We start from the raw sequence: 22,703 nt of genomic DNA on the forward strand, positions 1-22,703 counted from the left end.
GAACTCGCCTCACCGCAACCTCCACCTCCTAGGTTCAAGGGATTCTTCTGCCTCAGCCTCCCAAGTAGCTGGGATTACAGGCATGCACCACTACGCCTGGCTAATTTTTAAATTTTTTGTAGAGACGGGGTTTCTCCATGCTGGTCAGGCTGGTCTTGAACTCCTGATCGCAGGTGATCTGCCCACCTTGGCCTCCCAAAGTGCTGGGATCACAGGCGTTAGCCACTGCACCTGTCCTTTCTCTCTTATGAAATTACATATAGCTTTAGGGAATTAACTTTTGCTGTCACCCACTTATCAGATAGTCTCTTCTATCTTTTCTTCTCCTCTTTCCTAATTTCCTCACAACTTGCACTCCATCCTCCACCCCATGCCAGTCTGTTGTCTATCCTGCTATAATTCATTCTTTACATGGCAATACCTCAGTGATATAAACTCACTTTTTTGCCAAAGGGGTAAACACAACTTCAGCTTCAGCTTTCACCACTGATAGGTCAGCATCACTCATGAGAACTCTGAGGACAGCACTCAGAAACCCTCCTATTATAGCCATTCTTGAACAAAAAGCTAAAGGAGGCCTAACATTCCATTCAATCCCAATTCAGTTTGAAGGCAAATCACTTTATGGATCATGGATCTCTTTCAGCCTACCAAAGGGAGGCATAATTTATTTCATAAACTGAGGAATTGTGAAGTGAGTGGATGAGTTTGGGTCTCAACTCTTCCCCTCCTTAAAGAGTATAGCTTTGGAGAAGTCTCAGTCAAATGTGGATACTTCTTTATTAATTCAACACATCATGAGAGTGTTAGGGATTACTCTTGTTCCTGAGCATGTTAGAGGTAAGCAAAGTAGACAAGACCCAGGCTCTAATGGAGTATATATTTAGTGGAGAAGTATAGCTCATACACATAAACATTGACAGACAAGAGAAATTCTGGAAATGTAAGTGGTAAAAGAAAAACAGAGAGTGGAGTGCTAGGTTAGTGAATCTCAAACTTTAATGTGCACACAGATCACCTGGGGATCTCGTTACAATGCAGATTCAGATTCAGTAGTCCTTGGGGGTGAGGTTTGAGATATTGTATTTCTAATAAACTTGCAGGTGATGCCAGCACTGTTGGTCCTTGGACTACACTTCTAATAGCAAGTCTTCAGCTACTTACTAGCACTGATTTTAGGTTGTATAGACATGGGTCAGCTTTTCTGATTAGGCTATGGTTAAGTGGAGAACCCAGACATTGAAGGTATGTGGGGAGAGCATTCCAGGCAAAGGAAGGGGTTATTACAAAAGGCCTTAGGAGCAGGGAGAGATAGGCAGGTCAAAGGAATGGAAATAAGGCACTTGTGACTTAAGCATGGTGATCCAAGGAGAGCAAGAGACAGAGTCAAGGTTCTGTCATAAAATCTGGGGTAAGGAATTGTATTTTATTCTCAGTGTTAAGTGAGACCATGGCAGAATTGAAACAATGATCTACTTTCCATTTTCTAGGCTTATTCTGGAATATGACACAGAGAATGGGTTATGAAATAGAAGCAAAAATTCTAGTTAAAGGCCACTGCAGCTGTCTAGGTAAAAAAATAAAAAAAAAAAACATAGTGGTAGATAAGATCAAGATGATAGAAATGGAGATAGAACACAGATAGATTAGAGAAATGTTTTGGTTTTCATTTTCAGTTGTTGATGGATTGGCTATAAGAAGTAAGAGTGGATTAAGAAATGTGGCACATATACACCATGGAATACTATGCAGCCATAAAAAATGATGAGTTCATGTCCTTTGTAGGAACATGGATGAAGCTGGAAACCATCATTCTCAGCAAACTATAGCAAAGACGAAAAACCAAACGCCACATGTTCTCACTCATAGGTAGGAATTGAACAATGAGAACACACGGACACAGGCAGGGGAACATCATACACTGGGGCCTGTTTTGGGGTGGGGGTAGGGGGGAGGGATAGCATCAGGAGATATACCTAATGTTAAATGACCAGTTAATTGCTGCAGCACACCAACATGGCACATGTATACATATGTAACTAAACTGCACGCTGTGCACATGTACCCTAAAACTTCAAGTATAATTAAAAAAAAAAAGAAATAAGAGTAAACATTTCTCTCAGTTTCTTAACTGGAGTTGCTCAATGGTAGACCCATTTACTGATTTCCCCAGGGGACTTGTTGAGAAGCAGATTTTGGAGGGTAAATAAAAAGTTCCACTTAGGCTATGATAAAAACAGTTGTCCAGGGGATCTTAAGCTCTAAGTAAAGATGAGAGGGAGAGATATGCATTTGACAATCATCCATATATAAATGGAATTGGATAATACTTTGGGAGAAATTATAAGCAACAAAAGAGAACTCAGGCCCTAGCCTTCATTCCCTCTACCATTTAATGTTTGAAACCAGGATCAGCGACTCAAACAACTGGGTTGAGATTGTATAGTCATTGAGTTAAGATAAAAGCCACGAGTGTGTGATGCAGAAACGAAGTAAAAATATGTTTCAAAAAGGGAAACAGTCATGGAGTTGAATAGTTCTGTGTAACCAAGGGACTTGGAAAAATGAAGGTAGATTGCTGATGATTGTGCCTGCACACACACACACATCACACGCTTTGTAGGGTCAAAGTGATTAGAGATAATGGGTACAAAAATATGAGAAATACCACATCACAGAACTACTGAGTATCCTGTACAGAGGCAGGACTTCTGACAAGGTCTTTCTAACTTTAGAATGTCTGCCTTTTTCACTCTGCCATCTGATTTCTGATCACACCAGCACCTTTCATTTTGGATGGGAGACTCAATTTCAGCCAACATACATTGGCTACATCAAAACATAGCCTTTGAGAGAATGGAAAGGAGGGGAAGGGAAGTGGGGAGGGGAGGGGGGAGGAGATGGGAGGGGTGAGGGGAAGAAAGGAAGGGAAAGGAAAGAAGAAAAGGAGGAAGGAAAGAAGGAAGGAAGGAAGGAAAGAAGGAAGGAAAACTTGAATAGAATTCTGGGTTTAAGTGGCACATAGTGTCTTAACTCTACAAGTTCAGTGAGCTAATTATTTCTAAATCTTCTCAATTCCATCCCTCTCCAAGTAAAATCCATGTGCTCATCTCCTTACTCTGGCAGTTTTTGCAGCAATCTCATTTATGTCTCATGGATCCAGCTCACCTGAAGGATAACCCCAAATAACTCTCTTTCCTTTTATTATTTATCTCCTGTGATCAAAAACCTCTGAAAATTACTCTCTGCATTTTGAAAAAAATCAAAAGATGTTTGTCTGGAAGTCAGACATTTTTAAATATTCTCCCCATTTGAAAATATATCTTCTTATCAGCAACATGCATCCAACCTTAGACAAGTCTCTCTTTCCATAATTTTCCCCACCTCCTTGTGTATTCCCACTCCTAGAATTAGATTTTCCTTAATATAGTTTCCTGTCTGGAAATCCCTTCCTATTCCTATCTAAATATTTCAATTTGACCTATATTAAAGCCCCACTTTTATGCCCCTTTTAAAGCAGGAAGCCTTACTTGACCAAACCAAGCCAAAAATTGTTTTATTTCCTGGAATTCATATAACACACAAATCTTTGCCACATGGCAAGCTAACAGTCCTATGCTCCCAGTAAATTTCACCAAAAGATACATTCAACACACAAGCCATTTGGCACCCATTTAATGCCCACTGCTATATTAGGACCAGAGGGGACAGGAAAACTTATTTGCACCCTCTAGAACACAATAGAATTTCTGTCATTGACACATTTTGAACTGCTAAAGTGAAAGAGTAGCATTTATTCTAAATTTATAAGGTCTGAAGTGGCTAAACTAAATATTAACAACTGTGCCAATGTGTAGGATACAAAGCAAATGCATAGGTCAGCCAGGGAGAGTGAGATCTGAGAAATTTCCCCCTGGCTCCCCTGGCTTCCTGGATATCTGGCATTGTTTGCCTGCTGATTAGTGAGGTGTCTCTAGGTACGTTAATGTGGAAGGTTGGATGTGTTTGACAATAAGTCAATGATTCTTTTTGACATGACTTTAATAGTACTGAAGAAGTGATTGTAAGATGATGCTTTTTAACGGGATATAGATATAAGTGACCTGCTTTTTATGACAAAGGTCAATGGTATTGATGGGTAGTGTAGAGAAGATAATTTCCTTGGCATGGTGGAAGAAAACTTGCATGATTCATGAAGGTGCTGCTCTCTCTTTCCTTTTTTTTTTTCATCTCTCCCACAAAGAGGAAAGAAAAGCACTCCTGCCAATTCCTTCTTGTTGCCGCTTCATCGGAAATAAGGAAGAGGTGATGTCCTACAATGAGCTGCTCAACAATTGATGGTGACCTCTAGCTGGCCAAGGCCTTCAGAATTTGACAATCATATATGGATTGAGTTTATTTTATTGTGAAGGAAATGGACAAGTACCATTCCAATGGGACATACAAGCAGTCAAGGAGCAAAGGCCAAGTGGCAGAGATAGGAGGAGGGCAGGCAGCACAGCTGTACTGGAGCGTACATCCCTGTGTCTACATGATACTTACAGGTTGGGCAAAAAATTACCAGAGTCAGCTCTGCAGAATTATACTTTGTTGAAAGGTCATGGGCAGGCAGAATGAAGGGAACACTGTGGGTAAAGGATACTTCTGGAAGCCTAGCCTGCTGACCTTGGGCTGAACTGGAACTGCTGGTTAATCTTGTATCAGACAGAGAGCATCATGGACACCTCGAGGAAGAGTGCCCACAGCCCAGCAACAAAAGTTTCTGCAGAGATTTCTTTGCCACAGCAGGCTGTTCCTGAACTTTAATGAAGCTTATTTTTTATGATAGGGGAAGAGATAGGAAATAGAAAGAAAAGAGCATGGAGAAGGGAAGCGAGAGAGAGACAGAGAGACGGTAGACAGAGAGAGAAGGGAGAGTAGGGTGAGAGAGAAAAACAGAAGAAGGGGTGAGAGGAAAACATGACATAAAAGTAAGGGAAACACAGAATTTACCCATGGTCAGTGTTTTGGGAGCTGAAATGTTTCAATTGTCCTTTCCTATCAGAATAGAATTCTCTCAGAAGTCACATCAAGGCAGTCTTTCTAGACAGAACTTTTCTAGAGAAAACTGGGTCCCAATCTGCCTTCTGTGCTTGGCTCTCTATTCAACCACTGGGACATTTCAGAGACTTCATTTTGGCTAATCAGTCATCTGTCCATTCCTGGAGTTTTGTTTCAAACTGGGATACATTTGTCCAGATGAATTGTACCCTTTCTAGTATCAATCTGCATGTCTGTTTCTGCCACCTTTCCTCTGCAAGTTGCAGATGCCCTACCCCACAGCAAGCAGTGAAAGGAAATGATGGCACAGTGTTGGCTGACAGTGAGAGAGCAGTGGTGTGTGCCACAGTGAGCAGCTATAAGCCTTCACACTCTGGGGGTTTTGCCAGTCATCTAAGTTCATTGTTAGAACTTGGAGAAGGAGACGGTTCTGCCATTGTCCCAAATGACATCAAGGCCACTCATCCAACATACTCATTTTTTAGTTCCTTAACATTTTCATCTCAGAAAATAATTGCTTACCATCCACTCCTATGACCAAAATTTAGGCTTTGTCAATAAAACCAAAATCAAGCCAAACCAAATCAGACCAAACAGCTGACCTGTTCTATTTATAAATATTAAATTCTAATACACTCCAATCTGTTGCCCTTTAGCTCTCTTGCTTGGTTATTATCCCCAATATATCTAAACTTCAATCTCATTGATACTCTAGTATGATCACCTATCTAGGTTTTTTTTCTATCTATTATATAAATCCTCACTGCTGTCTCTTGTCATGTGATCGGGCTTCTGTTGTTCAAGATAGGAACACTGTTATCCATTCAAGAGTCTTTCTTTTCCTATAGCTAATTTCTGAACACTATGGAAAAAAAATACTCAATATTATATTAACATTCAGGGTCTCCAGTCACAACTAGGCCCTTTGTGCTACTAGATAAATGTACCATTTCCAGTATTGTTTTAAAATATCTTTTCTCAAACATTTAATTTCTTCTACTCCAGCACTGGTTCCATATGCAACATCATTGAGAAAACAGAAGCTATTAGATTAAAACACCATCAACTTGCAACACCTCCCTACAAGATAGCTTTCAGTAAATCATTCTTTGTGTTTGAAAGAGCTCCCCTTTCCCATCTAATGCTCATCCCTAACTGTATGCATTTGACCCTACAGTATCAACCACTTTTGGGTCAAGTTGAATTTCTTTCTACTTGACTGTTGCTCCGGATTCCTCTCCATTGGTATTGAAAATTACTCAGGCTCTCATAAAATTTAAAACAAAAAACACTAACAGGAACATTTCCTCTTTCCACCCTGCTACATCTTTTCTCTTTATAACTATAAAGAGAGTTGTCACCTTTCTTCATCTCAAAGTTACTCTTCAACCTATTGTCCTTGGCCTCTATTCCCATCATTTTATGGAATAACCCTTGTCAATGATGCTAAGGACATTGTCATTGCTGAATCCATCATGTGCTTTCTGATCATTTTCTCCCTATTATCTCCATAGGCTTCAAATTTGACAATCATTCTGTTCCAGAAATTTCTCATGTCCTAGTCTTCTGTAAACTCAAGCTATATACATCTCCCATCACCCTTCTGGCTGCTTTTGCTCAGGCTTCTTTGCTCTTCCCTTCCTCCACACAGCTTGTAAACACTAATATTTATCAGGTCCAAACTCCTCTCTCTTTCTCTAACTTCCCTTTCTTCAATAGATCTCAGCTTGGAAATCATTCCTATTGGGGATCTTCACAAATAGGGTTGTAGTCCTTCCAATGTAGCTTTCCAAAGAACCTCAAGCCTATTTCCTATTTGCATTTATTTCAAATCTTGTTATTGCTACTTTACAGGGTGACATCCCCATGGAACTATGAATTCCTTGGAAACAAGGATTGGCTTACCTTTGCTATTGTAACTTCAACACTGAACTCCATGTTGGCAAACCTTTGCCACATCACAAATATTTGTTGAATAAAATTTGATTGTAACTGAGGGAGACGTTTTCTGAAAGTTTCCAGACTATCTGATATAATATGGGATACTTGAAAAACAGTAAATTAATGGGTTCAGTATGGCTGGTAAGTTTAATTAGATGGCTCTAAACCACCAAAATTTATTTCCATCTCCTTATAGTGATTGCTATGTGATTCTCAATAGACAACTCAGGGCCCCTGTGTTTTTTTAAACTTTTTTTCCACTTAAGTATTCAAATAATTAAACTACTTTGCTCAATTCTTCTTAAAGGATTTAAGGAACGGGTTATGAGATAAAGTCTATTAATTACATATGTAGTCATGTTTGGGTTTTATGGTTATCACATATTTCTGGAAAAAAGTATATGTCTGGATATGCGTGTCTATCTATATCTACATATAATTATGCGTAAGTTGATTACAATTTTGGTTAATAAAAAGGTAGCAATTGCTAATAAGGGTAAGGCTGAAAATATAGCACACATGAAGTTCTATTCCACAGTAAACAAAGTAAACAAATTTATAAGTTATATTTTTTCTTTTCTTATAAATACTCCCAAAGTTAAAAGTTATTGGCCTAGTTTCTACTCTGATAAAAATAATGATGACTAATATTTAGTTGAATTTTTACCACTATATTTTACCTAAAATATTTTGCCCTTCATTTCAGGAAACTAGCTTCAATTAACACTTCAATTTGCTAACAAATTTTAAGCACACGATGAGAGGGCTCATATTTTCTTTAAAAATTGAACTATTCTTAAAGAACATTCCTAAAGATTTGAACTATTCTTAAAAATACGATGTATTTGTAATTATTTTTTCCCTTATACCAATAGTAGACACTATTTCAATAATTTAATGATATGATTGCTTGTGAAACACGGTTAGCACAATAACAATTTTCCAAATATAAATCTCAAATAATGAAACTGTTGTCTCCTAGAAAAGAGAATGTTGATTTGTTTTCATGAATACTTTCATGGTTTCCTGCAAGGTACCAAAAATTCACAGAATCACAGAATCTTAAAGCTGGAAAGGGCCTTGGTGATTGTAGAGTCCAAATATCTCATTTTACACATGAGAAAACTGAAAACTGATTTCCCAGACCCACAAAGGGAACTAAGAAAGTTCTTTTTAGTTTCTCTGCCACATATAACTCTTTTCTTCTTCCCCAAGCACCAAAGCCAGCATCTTTCACCTTCTCTAATATCTCATTTTCTGCCTCATCTGCAAGCAAATGCAGAGCTCCAGGCAAGCCCAGTGAAGTGCAAATCCCTTGCATGGCCTCTCCTTTCTTCTCCAGGACTTTTAATACACTCCTCCTTCTGTTGGGAGAATCTTTTCCTTTTCACTGTACATTTCCTATTTTAAGACTCGGCTCAAAGGTTACCTCTTTCAGGAAGATCTCTCTGACCTGAAAGGCTGAGATAAGTGTCTTTTCATTACACTTCTGGTAAGCGCTATTCTTATTGACACCACAGTACGTATATTATTGCATCGGAATTGTGGACTGACTTCTCTGCTCACCTGTTCTCCAGGTCCCAGCACAGGGCTGGTTCATAGCTGGAGCTCAAGGAATATTCACTACATTTATGAACAATTTCATGAGTAGAATCCGATACTCATACATACTGAAACAAAAATATGAACATAGAGGGCATTGTACAAGACAATAACAGAAAAAAATGGATTCAATCATTAATTAATCCGTGATAGTATTAGAAATTAATGTATTATTAAACTTTATTTCACTTTACTACATGCATAAATTTGTGCATGTGCGCACACATATTAAAATGATAGAGCTTGAAAAGAAAGAAACATTTTCAGCTAAAAATTGTACCCAAGTGACTAATCCATAGGCTCTGTGGACTAATTTCTATGCAGCTCCTTAGGGCAAATACAATAAAAGAAGACCTGGACTAATCATGTATTCTTATAAGGATGCTGAGGCTGAGCTGACCAAACACCGAAACCCCCTGTCAAAGCATGTGCAGGGAGAATGGGCAACCTGTTTGCCTCTCTGGACTGCCTTTTCTGATGGAGATTCAGCTCGGAAGAATCTTAAGCCCTGCCCTTGCCTGGGTCTTTGAAAAGTACTTACTGTTCCATGCCAGTGATCAAACCAAAACCTCCGTCAATTTCTTTGAGAAAAAAGCTACATGATCCAGCTGACAAAATGATGTATATTATGAATAATAAATTTCTCAAGGGCTTCAGTCTACGTTATGTACTAGACAACCATAATTTGTAATGTTTACTTAAACACTGGCTCTCAACAAAACACTTAGAAACACTTAGCATCTTGTCCCTGAGCAGTTTGCATCCGAAATTTGGACTGCTTAATTGTATTGAGTGGAAAGAATTTTAGTATGCTGCTACCCCAACCCACCACCAAGACTGCCAACATAAGCCATATCTGCACCAGAACTGGACTGTGATGACTGGGAAAAACACGTGAGTGAAAGCTGCAATGTCACTGTTTTTGGAGCAAAACAATGTCTGTCATGAATCACTGCCTAGTGAAAGACAAGTCTTCACCATGATTCCAGGAGAAAACACAACATACTTTATATATAAGCAAGAAAGTCCAGGCTGGAATACTTTCTGTAACCTCTAGAGTCTTTTTTCTTTTTTTTTTTTTTATCATCTGATACACTTTACTGGTTGCTTTAGCATTTAAAATGAATTAAGTGCTATTAAACCCCATTTTTAGGTAGTTTCATCAGTACGGCCTAAGGGGATATAAAGCAAGGAGCTTTCTCTGGCAGAAATCCAGATACTAATGGTGTTGAAATGCCTTCTTATTGCATTTAAGTCAGTAGTTAGGTCAAGTAGACAAACATATTTTAGAATATGTTTAAATAAGCACTCTATTAAGTGTTTCTTTTCAACTCACTCATATTCTCTTATTCTCTTTCCTGCTAATACAGAAAGTGACATAGTCACAGGCACTGTGGCTTTTGTGTCTAGAAATACTGAGTTTGTTAGTTAAAGTTGGAATACCTGAGACTAATAGAAATGATGATGATTATGATGAGGAAACCGGGGGCCAACAGAACATCACGGAGGACAAAAAGATTAAGAAGGGTAGCAAATTGCCACTGGGTAGACAGGCATCAAGGTGACACATGTCCCTGAAGACTTGACTGTATCTTGTTTGCAGAAGTAAGAAAACTGGCTACCAGTTGTGCACATGAATTTAGGTTTTGTTTGGTCTGTGAAAAAAAATGAGTCTCAAACCTCATTTACAGCTACCACGGTTTTGGCAGAGAATGATATTACTAAAGAAACTTAACAAGGACTGTGGCATTTTAATTGTAAGCATCTAACTATAAATAAAATTTGGATATATATTTTTTGTAGCGAGTGAAGAGAGACTAAAAAAAGGGCAGAAAATGAAGGGCATAAGGAGAGATTTTCATTCCTGAAATGGTGTGTGAGAAGTGGTGCTCCTGGATAAAAACGAAAGGCTAGGCAATCCTTAGTTATGATTTAGAGTAAGCAAGGTGGCAAGTGGATGAAATAAAAACAAAGGGACTCTTAGAGCAAGAAAATTATGTCCATAAAAAACAATCATACTCATGTGGTGAAAAATAGAATGAGAAATAATGAAAATGAGAATTTCAGGTAAGCTTTGCAAAATGCTGATAAATTATATGAGGCAAAGGGCCATTTCAAAATTTTTTAAATACGTTTATATGTACCTAGCACCGTATTTGACAAAGAGTGGCTGCTCAATAAATAATCCTTTAGTATAGATGATGGATGGATAAATGGATGGATGGATAAATGGATGGATGGATGGGTACATGGATGAATGGGAGGGACTCTTCCTGTGCAATAGTCAATATAAAATTAGGGATGAACCTTAGAATTTGGGAAGCAGTAGAAGTTAGTATCCTAATGTAGGAAGTTCTAGAGACACACAGAGGAATCCCATAAATGCTTGAATTAAGTTAACATGTTATGAACCTTCAAGGGGGAATTGCTATCTGGATGTTGCCCATTGACAGATCTTGATCAGCATCTGCTAGAATGTCCTCTGAACACCCACTACTGATCCATCCCATCTAACAAGGAAATGGTTTGATGTTCAAACATAGGATGCAGTTCATAAGTAGTTGCTTAATTTAGAAACATATATGTTTGGGAGAATTACATATGCTGGATCATACAATTGTTTAAGATGCCAGGATATGAAAAGTATCCGGAATCTCTCTTTTCTCTCCTTTGAAAATATGGAAAATAACCATGTGATCCTACACACACTAATAAAATGTGATTTTATATTAGATATTATTCTCTATCTTTGAAATGTATTCAACTCTTCTATATCTCTCAGATCTTTCCTTATATTTGCTTGTGATATTAGTCTCCTGAATGTATGTATTTGAGATACTTTCAGTGAGGTACATGGTCATTCAGCAATTTAATTCTCCTGAAGAAGTAGAAACTTCAATGTGCACAGAATATATTTTCCCCCCATTACTGTAATATTCAATTGGACTAAATTATCCTGTAACAGCATTTGATCATGCAGCTACTGGATCTGGCTTCATTTACTTTAAGGTTAGTAAAGTCACAGCTTAAATTGCTTAAGAGTTAGCAGCATCAAAGTTTCCTCTTCTTCCTTTATTAACTTCTTTACTTGTAAAGAGTTGAAAACTGGCATAGGAAGTGGAAGGTCAGTGTGGAAGAAATACTACTGGTCATCACCTCTACTTTGGAAAGGTCAATGAGACAAGGATTTACAAAGGATGTACAAAGAAAAAAAAAAAAGATGCTCAAGACTTTTCTTGTTTCAAGCCATTTAATCCTCAAAGGGAAACCTAAATCATATTAAAAAGCATGAAAATAATAAGAATAACAAAAGAAACATTCAGATGGATAATTATTTTACTAAATGTAATAGAAAATATGGCATATTATTAATGTATATGCTTTAGGAAAATATTGTCATAGACCTTCTCATTTTCATTTGCAGTGAATTCAAGTGAGTGTCCTAAAGGAAGTGAAGAGAATTAGTCTCCTATCTATGGGACTTTGACTTTCTAGAGCCAGACGTAAAAGTGTATTTACCATCCGAAGACAGGTGAATCATGAAATTGTGTTAAATGAGGAAAGTTAAGGAGGAAATTGTGTTAAATGAGAAAATTTAATGAGATAATGAGGAACCCAAAAATGAAAGAAGTAGATATCACAGAGGAAGGGGAATCACATGGAATTTTAAGACCAGAGGAGCTGGGCTATGGTAAGAACATCCTCATCAGACCTGAGAGAAGTCTGTGAATAAAGGCAGCACAGATAAGATCATGATAGTATTAGAATCCAGACCCGGAAGCAGATCTGGAAGGCAGGTTACAGGAGCGGGAAAGTTCACACCCTTCACCTGGAGATAGGAGAATCCAGGAAGATGATTTTAATCATTACTTTTAGAGTCAGAATAAGGGGTTAGGTATAAACAGTTGGAAAGGCAAAGGTAAGACAAGTGTGTTTGTGTGTCTCTGTGTGAGTGCATACGTGTGTGTGTATAAACAGTCCCAAAAGGGAGTGGCAGTGTGGGGTGGGGTGTTGAGGAGCATACTGAAGGACACAAATCTGACTTGAAATTAGAAATAGATACAGCTGAGTTTTCTACCCTCCCTCCTGTGCAATCGTGGAAGTATTATATTTTATGCAACACTTTTAGATTTTTAAAAATTAGCAACCAATGTTATTAACATCAATCATAAACTATATCTGCAATTCAACCACTTGATAAAGCCCTGCACACAAAATAGACATGCACCTTCATAAAAGAAATGGTTCCTTCTCCCAGCACAGGTTGATAAGCAATCGTGTATCATGATGTGTATAGTCAGGAAGAAACTGAAACGATATTGTTCAAGAGACGCAGGCCAAAAGCCTGCCTTCGAAAAGTTCTCCTGGACTTTTATTTCTCACATAGAACATTGAGGATGGTAATTTTGAAGGCACCATCAGAAAGACACCTTACTGAGTCACATCACATTGGTCTATTTTAGGACAATAAAAGGTTGAACTCCCTTTTCTGGGATTTAAAAGTTGGGTTTCAGGGAGTGCAGCTATTTCAAATCTGCAGCTGGCAGGCCATGGAATTGATACATCATAATAACACTGTGCTTCGGAACTGGGACTTCCTTAGGATGGAAATGCCACCATGGTACTCTTCAATGAGCAGCTTAAAGAAGATTTTAGTAATACTGAGCTGCAATTGCTCAGTGACAAAGGTACTCCCTAGCTGTACTTTTGACAGGGTTTAAACTCATGAGGGTATAGTTCATAGGGTACAGAATATAACACTTCCTTCTGAGTTTGGAGAGGTATAATATGCACAATCACCATCTATTATTAGGGAAGGCTGAATGACAGGTAATGTCCAAAGATAGAAATGCTATCAAGTACAAAGCAATCATCAAGAAGACCTGCTTAAACCAATTGCATTATTCCTATATTTTCATATTTCTCTCATTAAACTACTTATAACTTTATATATAGCCTTTAGGGCATAGGGATTAGAGAAGATTTCAAAGAAAAAATAATAATTGCTTTGCTTTGGATTATTACCCTTTCATAGAAAACTACTAAAATTAAATCTACTAGTTAAATAGGAAGATATTTGTTTAAGGAAAAATACTGCTTTCAAAATTTTCAAGTGCCCTAGGGCTCATTCCTGGGATCCTTTATCTCCTCTCCATAGGTAATCTCATCAACTCCCATGGCCTCAAATTCATCTATATGATAATGACTCCTAAACTGTATCTCTAGCCTTGACCTCTCCCCCATCTCCAGGCGAGTATCTCTAAGGGATGACTAATATGCATCTCAAATTTATCATGTTCAAAACAGAACTCTTCACTACCTTCCCCATCTCTCACCCTCAATCTCCTTTTTCCTCAATTTGTCTCATTTCCCTAGCTACCTACTTCACCAGCCAACCGATCCTATTGCTCACGCCAAACAAAAAGGCACCTTTGATTCTTCTCTTTCCCTCTCTCTTGACATAAAATTCACAAGTAGGACCTGCTGACTCTGCCACCAAATTATATCCCATCTGTCAACTTCACTCCATCTCTGTCTCTACCAGTCTCATCTATAGACCCAGTATCCCCTATCTCTTGACTGATCTTTTTGCTCCCTCCTGGTCTGTCCTCTCATGCAGCAGACCAGGAAGTCTGCAAATATTGTAATGTGGATCATGTATCTCCTGCTGAAAATCTTAACAATTTTTCAATATATTTGGAATAAAATCTAAATTTCTGACCCTAGTCTGTGAAGACCCATATAATCTGACCTGAGTCTACCTTTGCTCTCATCTGATAGCCCTCTCCCCTGAGCCAATGCTCTTAAGCCATAGAGCATTCTTTCTGATCTTGAAACATGCCAATCTTGTTCTCACCGTAAGGCTCATTATTCCTAATGCCTTATCTGTCAGGAATGCTTTCCTCCCTAATTTTTATGCTGCTGGTTCCTTCTTATAATTTAGGACTTCTCCATTTTAATTCTCTGCAAAATATGTATCAGTAAATAATTTCTAGTTGAATGGTGTCATTGCCTTTACTATTCGCCAATGTATATCCAGTGCCTAGAAAAGTGTTAGTTTCCAATAAATATTTGGTGAATAAATGATCTTCAGAATTATTGTGTCAATTCTATAACTACCAATGTCACCATATTTGAAGCAATTAGCTTCTTTAATGGTAGGTTGGGACAACAATCTGATCATTTAGTTATAGAGCTTCTAGATATAGAGCTGTAACACTTTGTAGTCTATAATAATGTCATAACCAGCTTCTGATAAAAATAACTCAAAAAATGGGAGTGAGAAAAGTGAAAATAAATCCAAGATATCAATTTGCTCAATTTTTTTCTATTTGTACTTTAATTGGTAATTAGATAATTTTGCTACTAAACTATAGGCAATGCCTTAGTTACTATTTTATAGTCCCAGCTACTAATTTTAAAAAGTTTCCACTTAATTCAGAAATAAAGATTAGTTGGCCTCTTCAATTGAACTGTCTATTAAAATCATTAAGAATGGCTGTTAAATTGTTTGAAAACAATACTATATTTGAACAGCATGTGGGAAGAGCAGGCATGAGCTGGTCTTTGCTTAAATTCTACCTTTGTTCCTCACCAGTGGTGTGACTTCAGGAAAAATTTTTGCCTTCGTGAACTTCAGTTTCCTCTGGTTAAAAATGATATGGTAACACTTAAATCATAGAATTGTTATAAAGTCCCTAAATTCCTCACACAAAATAGAAATTCAATTATCATGAATTATATTCTCTTTTTTCTTTCTTCTTGTTCGTTGTGTATGCTTCTCTTCAAATATCAAGGCTTTATTTCTGCTTTTAATTGCAGTCGATGACTTTGTGTTCTGACAGTGGTTCTGTAATCAGGCTGGAGGGGAACTATCGCAGTGAGAAGAGTTGCACAATAAACCCCTTTGGCACTTTGTTAAACCTCTTCGGAAATCTTCCGGTACCAGAACTTTCCCTCCTCCGCACCACTGCATTGCCACCACAGACTGTATTTCCTAGCAAGAAAATTTAAAACTAGCTGAGAAGCAAAGGGAAGAGAGGACTCCTGTGCTTATATTTAGTTTCTACAAGGACAAGAGAATAGATAAAAATTACACGTAACCATAGAACTCCTTATCTGTAAGAAATCCTGTTGTCTTTCACCCAATGAGGAAACGAGTTTTTGCAAAATTGATTGCTTCCCTTGTCTTATAATTTTTCTTCTTAAGGCACTGGACTCTCTACAATCTACTCTATGTATTGCATTTGCATAAATTTGTTCCCGTACCAGTCCTCCAGTCCTAGGATTCATTTGCTGACTTTTTGGATTCCCATTTAAAACAACTATAAAGTTTAAAAATTTCAGCTTTATCACAGACTCACCTTTTAAGGAGAAAAGAGAATATTGAATCTAAAATAGATAATAGAAATAAAATAGGCAAAAATAAATAACTTTCATTTCCCATGTGCACACACAACCTATGAGGTTAGGTGGCATAACAAGTTGATGTCAAATTGATGACTAGAACCAAGCCTATCAATTCCTATTTAATGTTTTTAATTCCTACACTGTGGGCCAATTTCTATATGTGAAATATATAATTCTTGCTTGTGTAAGTGTGAATAGCTATGGTGGGTTTATAGCCTTTTCTCAGCATTGTTGCAAAGACCCAGGCACACTGCTCTTGCTGATGGGACAGTCTCTCTACAGAGTAAGCAATGACACTTGGAAAAAGAGAAAGCCAGAATGAATCTGTCATGATCTAGGGGATATAATAATCATTCAGATAAGGTCATCTATTTATTTTAGTATAAAACATTAATATCAACAACAATATTTAATGCATTCAATTCAACAAATAAATATTTATGGAACAAAATATGATTAGTGCAGTGCCTAGCTCTAATAAGTGCTTGATAAATGTTAATTATTATTGTTTTATTTTTCTGTGTCACATACAATATATAATTTTGTTAGGAATCTATAAAGTAGCTATTATTGTTTTAATCAGTGTTATTATAACTATCATCTTCACTCAAGTTTTACAAGTGAGAAAACAAAACAAGGCAAAAACATAATCTCTGCCACTCTAAACCAATGAGAATTTGACAAGAGGTTAGAGATTATCTGTTTGTGTCCTGCACCCAGTTCAATGCTGCCCTCTATTAGTTTTAAGCAGAAAGTCACATAGTCCCCATGTAAATCCTTCCAGACTCAGGGATTCCAGTATGTAATTATTTTGTATTTTACTCACTGTAGTCTGCAGAAGGATCTTCATATACTGAGCCCAGTTCTCTCTCCCAGTAACTTCTATCAAATGGCCTTCTGTTAAACTCTCTCTGGGGCTTCGAGAAATAATGTTAATCTCTCTTCTCTATGGGTATCATGGTCTCACGGTGAAAAACCATCATGACATGTCTCCTTCTCTTCTTCACGTTCAACCTCCAATTTCTTCAGCAATGCCTTGTCTGATATGTCCTGTACTTTACTATCAGTTGCTTTTTTCTCTGTGTACTCGCATTTATCCACGCCCATTTTTTAAAATGGGCAGTCAGAACTTCATAAAATATTTGAGTCATGGGCTAGTCCAAAATATAGTGGGACAAATAAGTGTCCTCAATCTTTAGCCTATAAAAATCCTACGCAATCCAAATTTCAAATTTCAGCCCAAATGTCACCAGTTTGATACAAGCATCATCCTCACTCAGTTGGCAAGTAGACATCACCATTTTAATATTCATTTATATACAAATATGTTCCCTAATCTCTGGAAGACAGCTAGGATATATCTGAAGCATTTATGTGAGCATTTTGTGTGTTTTAGTGGGAATGGCAACAAAACATTAATTCTATACATCCAGCACCTCTACTGCCTGTCACATGTGGTAGGCAGTGGAGGAACTGAATGAGTAGAATGAGCATTTTGTGTAAAGAAAACATCAGCTCCAAACTCCCTGAGGCAAAAAAGTGCTACGGACATTTGAAGGAGGAAATGAAATCCAGCATCTTGGTGTGGTGTGGAAAGTATGGTACGACATATTAGTATTTATAGTTTTAAAGTAATTCTTGGTACATTAACACTGACAAGAATATTGAACAGAGATGACCGAGTGTAAAGTTCTATGTCTCAACAAAATGATATCTTTCCAGGGTGACAATAACAATTTTAAATACTTATATTGTTGTTCAACCATTTTCACTCAAGCTCCAATTAATCCATCTTCTACATTGTGAAGAATTTTTTATTTGTATTGTTGAACAAAACACTAAAAAATGTTTTTTTTTCCTTTTGGTTTGTGGCTACTAAAATTTTTTTCCTATGGAAAAAAGAAAGGGTTAAAATTATGAATGTATAAGTCAAATGAAAGTAAGCTGATTTTTTAATAGACAGCTTGTCAAAAATCTTTAAAAGAGCACACATCACCACCCTTTTCCCCCATAGAATACCCATAGTTCTCTGTGGAATTCCAGTGGAATTCCAGTGATCTCTGGAAAAAAACATGTGACAAACATTGCATTAGGTACATTTTCTAAAAATTTTACATTATCCTGAGATTGTAAGATTCCCTATACTTACTATCAAACAACAGGGTAGAGTGGCATATAAAAATGTGACATGATGAATATTGCAGCTGTTGGAACTCAGAAAACAATACCCCAAAATGAAAGCCTCAGAAGCAAAAGTTTTCCTCTCACCTTCTGCTGCCCTCCTGTCTCTCAGTCCTATCCTTCCCCAGGGCTAGCCATAGAAACTAGAACCCCTTTTCCTTAAGGTGGGTCATAGAAACCTGAACCCTATTTTCCAAAGCCAGCCAAAAACCCTAAAAATATGACTCTAACTTTCCCTCTGCCTTTCTTTGCAAAAACTGGCCATAAAAAATTATCTGACCTACGTTGTTTGGCTGTAGGACATGAGAACCCCATTCAGGAGAGGGTCCTGCCCCATACCAAGAAGGGAAGAATGCATGCTCAGAGAGGCCAAGAAGAATCTAGATGGATAGGCCGGGCTGGTTTCCCCATTCAGTCTAGTAGCATTAGATCATACCCTTTTTGTCCAATCATATTTCTACATGGCTGTCCATATGTTATTGAACCTAAGCACAAAAATAGACAATTTCCATTGTGTCTTTGTGTCTTCATTCTGAAGGCTCCCATGTACATGTGTGTGCGTTTTCTCCTATTAGTCAGCTTCTCGTCAGTGATTTTCAGCGAACTTTCAGAGAGTGAAAGGGGGGTTTCCCTTGGCCCTTATACTGCTAACAATTATTACAGAAATTCAGGGAGGAAAATAATCCAAAGATAATGAAACATTAAAACTGGGGTAATTTTCATGGAGGAAGAATATTTTAGGACCCATATGCTGTAGGACATAAAGGTTGCTGGTGGGTCCAACAGAGGTTTCTGAGTCAGACATGCCCAACACAATACATAGGTCAGGAACTGTGGCTGCTGAAACTAAAGACATTTTTTCTCAGCCTTTATAAGCTTTAATTTTTCTAATCTATCAAACAAGTCTTTTTCAAAATGACCATCAAAATAAACACTGAGAGATATTTATGGAGCTGCTAGTGACAAGTATCACGGCTCAAGGCAGTGCTTGATAAAGGCAGTAGGCTTTGGAAGCCAACAGTGGATTGGTCTCCTTTGTGTTGTGATTTTAGAACTCATGCCTATAACTCCTTTTCCTACCACTAGAGACACATCCGTTTGGATACAAGGGATATTTAGGTCATCAAGAGGGGATCCCTATGATTTCAACCTATGATCAGTATGACTTGTTCCACAAATTCAGAACTAGTATATACTTCCATTTCTGATTGTGTTTAGTTAATCCAACCACCCACCCAATCCCGCTTAAGGACAAATATTTTTTGGCACCTACTTCCCTTCTGTAATTTCTTAAGGACACGGGAATTTATCCATTGAAGTGTTTCAATTCTCTTCCAAGTGGCCAAGGAGAAACAGATTAGTTCTGCTTATGTTTGTTTATTTTTGGCCTCAAGACATCACTCTGTAAGACAGGGCCTTCTAACTCAGTGAAGTATTTCTTTGTTCACAGGATGCTCCTGCAGCCCAGATCTTGCCCAGTCTGCAGAAGTATCTTGAATTAGACTCATTCTTTTCTCCCTCTCTCTCTCCTTACTTCTTTCCATACTTTTCACCATACCATTTCATGCACAACCATGGAGTCCCTACAGAAATATCAGACATTCCTGAGAATCTTAGAGGCTCATAAACTGGGACTGGGATACAAGTCTAGATTCTCTTTTCTTCCAGAAATTTTATTTTAGGGAACAGTTTGACTTTCCCTGTCAGTGGGTGGAGAAAAAGATCAGCCTGGTCTTTATATCCAGAAACCAATGCCTCATTATCCAAAGTAAACATTTTTTCCCCTCAGCCAACAGAAAGTCAGGTTTACTAAGCTTCTCAACAAATAGAAGCTGTTACTAGCATTTTCTAAGAACAGTCAGTGACTACTGCCTCATATATGTGGTACTGAGAAAAGACATCGCAGAGGGTTTTTTCTGATCACTGCTGGTCTGTTTCAGGTTACTTGGCGAACCTCACCCTTACATACAGGAGAGAGGGTCAGGGTTCTACTGTCTTCTCAAGGAGTCCTCTTTTAATTCAAGGCTTAAGAGGCACTCTGATGCAAAAATATTTCTAAGGAAATAATAGCTTTATTATAGCTTTATTGTCTAAGAAAAAATCTGAACAGATGACTTTGGGAGGTTGAAAGAGATGAGAAGCTACAATTAAAGGAGTAACAGGAGAAGTCTAAAGGCAAATTTCCTCTTTGATGTGATGTTGAAGACCCACAGCAGACTGGGAGCCACAAGTTTATTTTCTGAGTTATTTTAGAAACTATTTTTCTTAAGGAAGATTTAAAAACATGATTTACATGTGAACAAAAATGATCATATATGAAGATAATTTATGACCTCATAGTAACATCCTAGTTATTCCTCAATATTCAAAATGAAAGACAAAAGCGTAATATGCTTTAGAGAAGACGTGGATTTTTTTTTCTTATTTTAGAGACAGGGTCTTGCTCTGTTGCCCAGGCTGGAGTACAGTGGTGTGATCACAGCTCACTGCAGGCTTGATCTCCTGGGCTCAAGCAATTGTCCCACCTCAGCCTCCCAAGTAGCTGTGACAACAGGCACATGCCACCATGTGTGGCTAACTTTTTGATTTTTTGTAGAGACAAGGTCTCACTATGTTGACTAGGCTGATCTCAAACTCCTGAGCTGAAGCGATCCTCCTGCCTTGGCCTCCCCAAGTGCTGGGATTACAGGCATGAGCCACCACACCTGGCCAAGACATGTATTTTTATATCAGATAGAATAGGGTCATACCAGCAAAGACCACAACTGATGTCTCAGAGTTCTCCTTTATAAAATGATTGCTATATAACTATGAAATATGATTATATTACTCCTTTAAAACATTGCTACAATGATTAAATTAGATAATTCATGTGAATAAATGTATATTTATTGGCCTTCAACTTTTTGGCTGTGTAATTTAATCAATTTACTTAACTCCTGCGCCTCAATTTTCTGATTTTTAATGTTTGCATTATTATAGTAACTACTCAAGGGATTATTCTGAAGATCTTATACATGTTAGTTCTTTGAGTAGTGACCATTAAGTACATGTGATGATGATGATGATGATGATGATGATGATGATATACTGACTGCCTGGCTGTAGTAAACACCAATCAATTGTGATCATTAATTTTTATTCCCTATGCAGAACTCTTTAACTTAAAAAAGTCCACCTTCAGTAATTTATAATGTGTTAACTAATAACATAGTTGCTAAACTCACCCTCTTCCTTTCTATTTCAATGGTCTATTTTTAATTTTCTTCCTAACTTTATATCTGTCTTCCTTTCTTTCTTACTAGGTAAGGCCTGAATATTTTACACCTAACTTTAGAAATGCCCATTAAGTTATATAAAATAATGAACAAAACAGGTAAGTTGAACTAGAAAGAGCACTGGTCTTAATAGAAAGAGACCTGGGTTCTACTCTCCATTCTGACACTTTCTATGAGAGCTTGAGGTGGATTATTATTTTGAATCTAAATATACATTTATTACTTCTGCTCTTGAAACTCAGCTCACTGAAGGACCATTATAACTCTTCTTGTCTCCTAGCTTCTAGTTGTCTCCTGACCTTGAAGTTGTTGTTTCTGCTGCCACCTTCCTCCTTTACAGCATCCATTTCAAATTTGAAAGACTCCTTGATTATATCATGATTGTTTCAGAAGAGCTTTCTCTTCCAGTCCATCTTATAGAAAATTGACCAGTTAGGTTGGCTGGCCTTTAAACTAGTACACTGCACAGTCCAAACAGCCAAAATGAGGAGAGGGGCCTGATGACCCAGAACAGAGTTTAGGGAACTCTATTCTGCTGGTGTAAGCAAACGTTTTTCTTACAAGGCAACAGGTATAGAAGGCAATATGACTGATTCATATAAAACAAAGTTTAAGACTATGTGCCTGGGCCGGCATTTGGCACCAAGAAAATAAAGCTGAATAAGACATAGTTTTTGCCCTTCAGGTGCTCATAGTCCAATGTGTTAAATAGAAATTACATTGAGATAAAATGAGTGTGTAACTGCTATCAAAAGGTATGTGCTCTCTGCAAGGGCAAAATAAAAGGATCTTGGCTTCTGTTGGATGTTAAGAAACATTTATTCTTTAGAGTATGATCCTTGAGCCTGAGTCTTAAAGGATGAGCAAGAATCTGGAAAAAAAAAAAGTGTCAGAAAGTCATTCTACATCACAGAGACATGGATGAAGAACAAAGGTAAAGAAGTGTGGCAGAGGACTGGAGTGTGAGTGTGTGTGTGTGTGTGTGTGTGATCCTACAACTACCGCCATATGCTGTGTAACAACATTTTGGTCACCAATAGGCCATAGCTAGGGCAGTGGTTTTATAAGATTATAATACAGTATTTTTACTATACCTTTTCTATGCTTATGTATGTTTAGATGTGCAAATACTTACCGATGTTTTATAATTGCTTACATTACTCCGTACAATATTATGCTTTACAGGTTTGCAGCCTAGGAGCAATGGGTCATACTCTCTAGCCTAGGTGAGTAGCAGGCTAAACCATCCAG

Source organism: Pongo pygmaeus, chromosome 17, assembly GCF_028885625.2.
Source record: "Pongo pygmaeus isolate AG05252 chromosome 17, NHGRI_mPonPyg2-v2.0_pri, whole genome shotgun sequence".
NCBI lineage: Eukaryota > Metazoa > Chordata > Mammalia > Primates > Hominidae > Pongo > Pongo pygmaeus.